The following is an 8,233-nucleotide window of genomic DNA, read 5'->3' on the forward strand; positions in this document are numbered from 1 at the left end:
TAGTCTTGCTCTACAGCAAGTAAAGCCAGCAGGTGAGTAATGTTGTTTCTAAGATGCAACAGACCTTGAGAACCTACATCAATTTTCAGAGCATAATAACTGCAGCTTCACTTCTATCTCCAAAATTTTTCACAAACTCAGCTTGTAGCTAACCTTAAACCAGAAACCTAAAAGTTATCCAGGGTAGAGTAGTTTGTACTTTAGTATTTTGAAACAATATTTCAAGCCTCTATATAAATTAATTTTTTACTAAATTATTTATCAGTTTTTGGGTGTTATTGTAAATAGTATCCTTTACATATTTAGATTTTACTATTTGTTGATATATTGGAATACAACTAATTTTAGTAAAATTACTTTCATACAGAGATCTCACTATATACACTTATTAACAGACAAAATTATCTATATGTTCTTACATTTTATATGCATCCAATTATACATTTGTATTAGTCTATTCTCATGCTGCTGATAAAGACCTACCCAAGACTGGGTAATTTATAAAGAAAAAGAGGTTTGATGAACTCACTGTTCCATGTGCCTGGAGAAACCTCACAATCATGGCAGAAGGCAAAACGCACATGTTATGTGGTGGCAGGCAAGAGAGAGAATGATATCCAAATAAAAGGAGTTGTCCCTTATAAAACCATCAGATCTTGTGAGATGTTTTCAGTACCACAAGCACAGTATGGGAGAAATTGTCCTTATGATTCAATTATCTTCCACCAGGTACCTCTTAAAACACATGGGAATTATAGGAGCTACATACAATTCAAGATGAGATTTGGTTGGGGACACAGCCAAACCATATCAATATTCTGAAAATGCTTGCAATTTATCTTCTTACATTTTATGCAGCAGATTTTTTTTTCTTTTGGCCTTATTGAAAAATTTGGTAAATGGTAAATAGCAGTGTTAATAGAGGACACAATCTGGTACCAATATTTTAAGAATTCTTAATCACATATTTGTATTTTATTTTTTTGAAGGTATTTCTAACAGGATTAATAAATTTTCTCAGACTGCTAGGTGTTTGCAACATAAATGAAAGGTGTATTTAATGAAATGGTTTTATGGTATCTATTGAGATGATCCCGTTACAATTCTCCTATATCATATTAATATAGCATATAAATTGAATTTTGAATATTAAATTAGGTTTAAACTACAATAAATGTATCTTGTTTATATTTTATGTAATCTCTAGATTATATTTGCTAATACTTGGTTTAATATCTGTGCAATATACTAATTACACTGGAATTTTCATTTCTTATAAATCCTTAGTGTGTGTGTCAGTGAGTAATATATACATGTATATATTAATTTATAGACATAAACACTATTTTATATATATGTATATAAATATATATACTATTGATACCAACTTGTTATAGTTTTATAATTTGTATTTTTTAGTAGATGTAAGTGTACTCAGCCTATATATATTTTTCTTGCTTTAGTTTAGCTAGTTTAGCTTTTTATCTAAAATTTTAAGTTAATTAACAAAATGTTTGTTACATCCTCATTTTTCAATATGTATAAGATTTTTAGTTATTATCTTTCACACATATTGCTTACTTTTTGTTGTTGTTGTTTTTGCTTATCTCAGGGTAATTTTGTCTTGTGTGTATGTTCATTTGCAAGAAACTAAGATTTGACTTTGTCAATTTATTATAAATCTTATAATATCGTTAAATTTTGTTCTTCCTTTCTTCTATTTCCTTTAGGTATGATTTATGTTTTTGTTTCTACATTCCTTAGATGAATACTTAAGCCACTGTTTGTCACACTCTGTTTGTAATATATTCATTTAAGATACATAATTTCCTTCTAAAGATTGCTATAGGTATATCCAACAAACTTTTGTATTTCACATTCTCCTTGTACTTTACTTTAAATTCCATTCTGTTTCTCTCTTGTGATTTTCTATTTTACCAATTTTAATACTTAACTTTTAATCCTATTTTTAATTTTAACCATTTAGATGATGTTTCTATGTATTTTGGCATTGTATTATAACTAAACTCCATGTGAATAGAGAAGTTTCTGTGCTCTATAACACATATGATCAGGTGCACTTAAAATAGTGTATATTCTCTCATTGCATACAGTGTTTTATATTTGTTAATTACGTTAAACCATTTAACAATATACTTAAGATCTATATTCTTGTTATATTTTGGTTGCCTTTCCTGTGATATTTTAGAATAAATGTGTTCATATTCTCCACTGTGATTGTAGAAATACCTATATTACGTTGTAATTCTGTCATTTGCTCAAGATACTTGAAGCTATCTTATTATGTGCATACAATTTAGAATTATTATGTCTTTCTAGGAAATAATCCATTTATTTTATATTGATTAGGCTTCTGGCAAGATGGCCAAATAAGAATAGCTCCCCTCTGCAGCTCTCCAGTAAGAGCAACGCAGGAGGTGGGTGATTTCTACATTTCCCACTGAGGTACCCTGTTAATTTCATTGGGACTGATTAGGCAGTGGGTTCAGCCCACAGAGAGTGAGCAGAAACAGGGTGGGATATCACCTCCCATGGGAAGAGCAAGGAGCGGGGGAGTCTCCGTTTCCCAACCAAGGGAAGCCATGAGGGACTTTGCTATCCAGCCCAGGTACTATGCTTTTCCCAAGGTTTTTGCAACCCGTAGACCAGGAGATTCCCTCATGTGCCTACACCACCGGGGCCCTGGGTTTCAAGAACACATTATATTTTTCTTTAATTTTGTAAGGAGTAAACATTTGAGACTTGTGTATTAGTCGGAATTTTTTTGAGATAAAACATTTATATCAATGTGTTTAATTAAAGAAAGCACAATGTAGAGACTATTCAAAGTGTCATGTGCAGTGTTTAGAAGGGCCAGCAATGTGGATGATAAAATACCCAAAGAACTCTTATATGGCTATCCAGAGGGGAAACTGTAAGAAAATTTTAACACGATGAGTAAAGTGTAGTTCTAAGAGAGGGCATACCGACAGTAGTGAAGATATATGGTATACGAAAACCACATTTCAGTAACTTGACAGGGGAGAGCGAGGAAAACAAATAGTTTCTTTTTTCCTTCACAATCCTCCAGTTTCCTCCCAGTCTCTCCCATTGGCACAACCCAGCTAGAAGATAGAAGGTAAGGGCACTTGTTGATTCAGTCCGTTGACACAGTGGGGGACATGGATAATGTATTTAGACAGTAAGAGAAAGATAATCTAGTCCAATTATCTCTTAAATGTTGTGCCATAGTTGTTGAGCATCTAAAAGACGATCTGCGTTTGAGTCATCTGCGTGTAGTACTTAGAATGTTAGGTGTTACAGAAATAAATGATGAATTTTCTGGAATACACTAAAGAGTTGCTCTTTTTATAGGTGGAGGGGCTGGTGTAAAGATTTCAATGTCTCTTGAATGTTCTATTCCAGATAATGATGTGATCATAACATAGAGTGGTGTTTTGTTATAACTAAACAGAATAGGGTGGTTTGAAATAATAATATAAAGATTTTACTTCATATACTGGAAGGTCTTTTATAGTTTCTTACTCTTCATGGAACTTGTCCTTCCAAACTGAAGATTTCATGACACGGTAATTCTCCTCACATGAAGAAATAAGAGAATTTCTCATTTTAAGGCAGGAGACAGTCTATAACAGAATAGTAATATGAATTTGTCTAAATGGTTTTAAGAGGACATCATTATATGAAATCAGCATGTCAAGCCAGAATCTTCCAAATCAAATTGGCAAAGCACTTATAAAGGTAGATAGAAAAATGAATGGACAAATGTCAGATAAAAATTAATGTATTATTTTTCTGCATATAGGACAGTATACTGGATGTGTAATTACTTGATGGCATGATGTCAGGTTTCATTCAGCTAATTATTAACATATCTTCTATTAATAGTCTAACTCTTTGTATTCTAGCAAGAACACAACATTTTTCTGCTACTACACATCTTAGTAGGTTTTACAGCAGTAAGAAAGGCAGCTAACATCTACAAATGTCATAGTTTAAAGACAGTACCCAAGGGTTGTCAAGGACTGACTGTCAAAAATATATTTGTCATAGAAATTTATCTATAAATTGATATTAAATGGCTATAGAACATATGTTCTTCAAGGTTGCTGGGAATGTTAACTGACCACTCGTTCCCTGTTGGTTTTGTCAAATTTGAAAATACATGACAATAGCAAGATGAAAGGAAAATCATAATCTTTTGACCCGGTGGAAAGTTTTAAAGTGAGAAAGAAAAAAAAGCACTCAAAATATTTCCTCTCTTTTTCAGTTCAGGGGAAAAACAAACAAACAAAAAAAGTCATGATTTATGTGTATGAAGCAAAATGTACAAAAAATGTCCTTAAACCTTTAATTCCTCAGTTATCTTAAAATAATGTTTAAGTTTAGACACTTGCAGAACACAGGATAGCCTGGAAAAATCATTCAATTTCAAATAATACATATGTTTTTGCTGCGTTTTAATTCTATTTTTTCTTATATTCACTTCTGGCAGTTCAGAATTTAGATAATACTGCACTGTGATCACATAGAAGCTACTCAAATTAAAATAATGAACTATTATTTCCTGCGTAGGTAATATGACAGATCATTTGAGCCTCACATGTGAAATAAAGTTTGGAAATAATTAACCAAGTTCACAGAAGGAAAAATGAATCAATAATAAGCTTTATACCTTGATTCCGTATACAAATATCATATGGATGTGCTCTGAGCTTTGTTTTGATAGCTGATCAAAACTTTGAGCCAATCAAGTTAGCACAAGCAGAGATGAATAATTACTCTCAAAACGGCACTGTTAGTTTGATATCTACAATATTGTCAGAAAAAAAGAGGAAATCTCTCCCACAACCACTGTGCACTATGCTCTGCAATTTGTACTATTAGCATTTCTGTGACAGAAACTTGAATCTGCTACATGTACTAATACCCCCTGCACCATATTTCCTTTTGTTTGCCAGGTATTACTCATTCATGTTTTCTTCATAGCTATGACTCCAAGACATCAGTCAAACTCTGGTCAGGACTCTTTCAATTGATGTATCCTTGGCCACAGCCTTTGGGCTAGCTACGAGAAAAGTGGGGAAATAAGTATGTCAAAGAGAGGCAACATTTTCACAGACAAATGGGGGAAAGTTTTTCTAAATTTAGAGGCTTCAAACACTGGGGAAAGAAAACAATAAAGTTTCTTTTTTACCTTTCTTGGTGTCTTGTTGGTATTGTAGTTTTGTGGTGTTGGTGGCAGTGGTGATGGTGATATGTGTGTGTATGTGTGTGTATGTATATATATTGGCTTTGGTTGCATTTACTATATTTTCAATCAACTGAGGAAGGGTATAATTTTAAGTTGTAATATAAGGAATTTAGATTTATTATTAGGAAAATATCGAGTTGTAAATTGTTGAAATTTTTGAAACTGTTGAAAAACTGTCCTACCTAGTTATATGGCAATAGCTTCCATTCTACTTTTGCTAGAAACGAAGACTTTTGCAACACAATATATATGTTATGTTTCTCCAGATTGTACTTCTTATTCAACACAAAGTTTTATTCTAAATCTAGTTGCTAACTTACAAATACAGTATTTTCCCCCAAATCCCTCCCATTATTCTGCATAAGATTATTAATTTTGTGGCATGTCATAGCATCCATTCCTTGAAAAACACATGTAATTCTGTGCTCCATAACCCTGTTTCCCATTTATCATGAAGTCAAATGTGTTTTCAAAAAGTATCCTGTAATAAAAAAGAACAATAATATACTCAGGGGCTATGTTTTAATTTCCTTCAGCTGTTTCAAAATAAGAGCTCAATAAACAACTGCTGAATAAAATTTGTCATTTCAGAAAAGACTGAAACAAATATTTAGAATAGTTATTTAATGACAAAATTACAGAGTAAATTTCTATTATCATATTTTTTATTTATAATAGAAGGAAGAGGTTTTTGCTATTTAACAGGCATGCAATTGATAAAGTAGTATCAAGACTATGAAAATAATTATTATCTGCTGTTTCAGATTCCATACATGATTTGAGTTGGCATTATATAAAACATGTTTAATATATGTAAATGGAAAATAAAAATAGACTGTGCTTGTCTCATTTGATTTTAAATAACAATGTTTTATAGCTGAAAATCTAGACATTGGTTATTCAGCTTATAGATCTGTTGTGAGTCAAATTAGATAATGCCTTTCCAAACACATTGCAAACTCTAAAACATTAAAATAAACATTTAGAGTTACTGTTTTCAAAGATTAAAGTAAATGAAGAGGAGCAAACAAACTAATCTAAGAAAAAATATATATGCCAACTTTAGAACAAAATAAGTATCCTCATCAACTTGTTGTATTTTATCTTCATATATTGCTAATTATTTTATAAAATAAATATTGTAAACAGTGTAGATTCTCTAGCAATTCTTAAGCAAATGCTACCAGCTCAGGTTGATAAAAAGAGAACATTAAATTTACTAAAGTGAAGCAAAACAAAGAATTACTTTATGCCCACAACTTATAGGATTTATATGAAATGTAACTATTTTATGTCAACCTTAGTGTAAAGTGTAACATAGCAGTATTGCAAATGAAGTTCCACAAACCCTGAAATATGTGGGCCTGGACATTCTTAATACAGAGTTAATTATGAGAAACATATTATTTTTAAATAGCCTTTCATCTTTGAATACCCCAACAGCAGCAAGGAGGAAGCATTGCCAATCAGTCACTTAATTATCTGCAATGTATATGCAAATACCAAGAGTTTGATGAGGTCTTTACATTTGGACTTTAAGTACCCCATTAGTAATCATAAATCCACCACTAATGTTTCTGTGGCACTTAGGCAACAGTGAAAAATTAAGCAATAATGACTTCAAAGGTAGAAGAATCACACAATAACTCCGTACCTTTGAGGTCATTTTTACAATTTGAACACGAATTATATGAGTGTACTTCATTGCCTTCAGCATTTAAGAAGCATTGCTAATGAACAGGGAGGTTATTTAGGAAATAGAGTGCAAGAGGTGGATATAGATAGAACACTGAAGCTTAACAGAATTGATTCCAAATATAAAAAGAAACACATTTATTGCTTTTAAATGGCCTAAAATGCAAAACCCACAGATGAAACAGACTTTCAGAAAATCCTGGGAATGCACCAAAGTTGTTCAATCAGCATGACCAACTTCAGCTAATTGCTTTTCATGAATCTTCCGTGGCTCAATGTGGGCCCATAAGTAATGATGTGTAAAAGTCTCTTTGCTTTGTACAGCCATTGTTTTTGAAAATGCAGTCATATAAGACAAATTTTACTCTCCTTAGAACTGGTTAAAAGCAATTTTCCTCTAGCTGACTAAATCATACCTAATTTCATTGTGTTAAACAGTGTTAAAAACAGCCTAGTTAAGCAAGGTTCAGCCTTAAATATAAAATATCAGAATAATATAAATGATAAGATAAATATTAATTTGCAAGTATATAGTGTTTTAAAGCCCTGGAAACCATTATGCAGAATTAAATGTACTAAATTCAAAACATATATTTTGAAAATTTCTGAACTATTTATTTTACTAGTCACCTGATGATCTGATACGGATTATTCTTTTGATAAGGTTCATCTTTATAATTTGCCTCATTATTTATGTTTGTATGACATAAAAAAAATTTTACATCAGTGAACAAACAGTGCCTAAGGATGAACTACTTTCAAATATTAGAATCGTATTTGATTCTTCAAAAATATCAAATGAAAGTTATAAAATAAAAATGATTCATTTTTCACAATATATGTAATATTATTTCTACTCATCAAGGCAACACAAATCAATTTAATATAATAAATTTAGATTTATATCAAGTTTAATATTTTTGACCAATTTTTTAATATGATTAATAGATATATAAACAAGTCTGCAAAGAAAGATTACCTGAAGCTAATGATACTCTGAAAATATGTACTATAATCATTTTAAAAGTATGTTTTACATACAAGTATCTTTACAAAGTAGAATATGTATTTAAAATGGCAAATATGCTAAATTTTATTCCATACTACAAATACTACTATTTTTTTTTCAAGTTGAAAATAATAAACATACAGAAATACCACAAAAATTATATAATAAACTATTTTTATTGAGAAATCTCTTTTGACATGATGCTTCATTATTACTAAATGCTACAGTATATATTGCCTACAAGCAAGGTTCAT

This window comes from Piliocolobus tephrosceles, chromosome 3, assembly GCF_002776525.5.
Source record: "Piliocolobus tephrosceles isolate RC106 chromosome 3, ASM277652v3, whole genome shotgun sequence".
NCBI lineage: Eukaryota > Metazoa > Chordata > Mammalia > Primates > Cercopithecidae > Piliocolobus > Piliocolobus tephrosceles.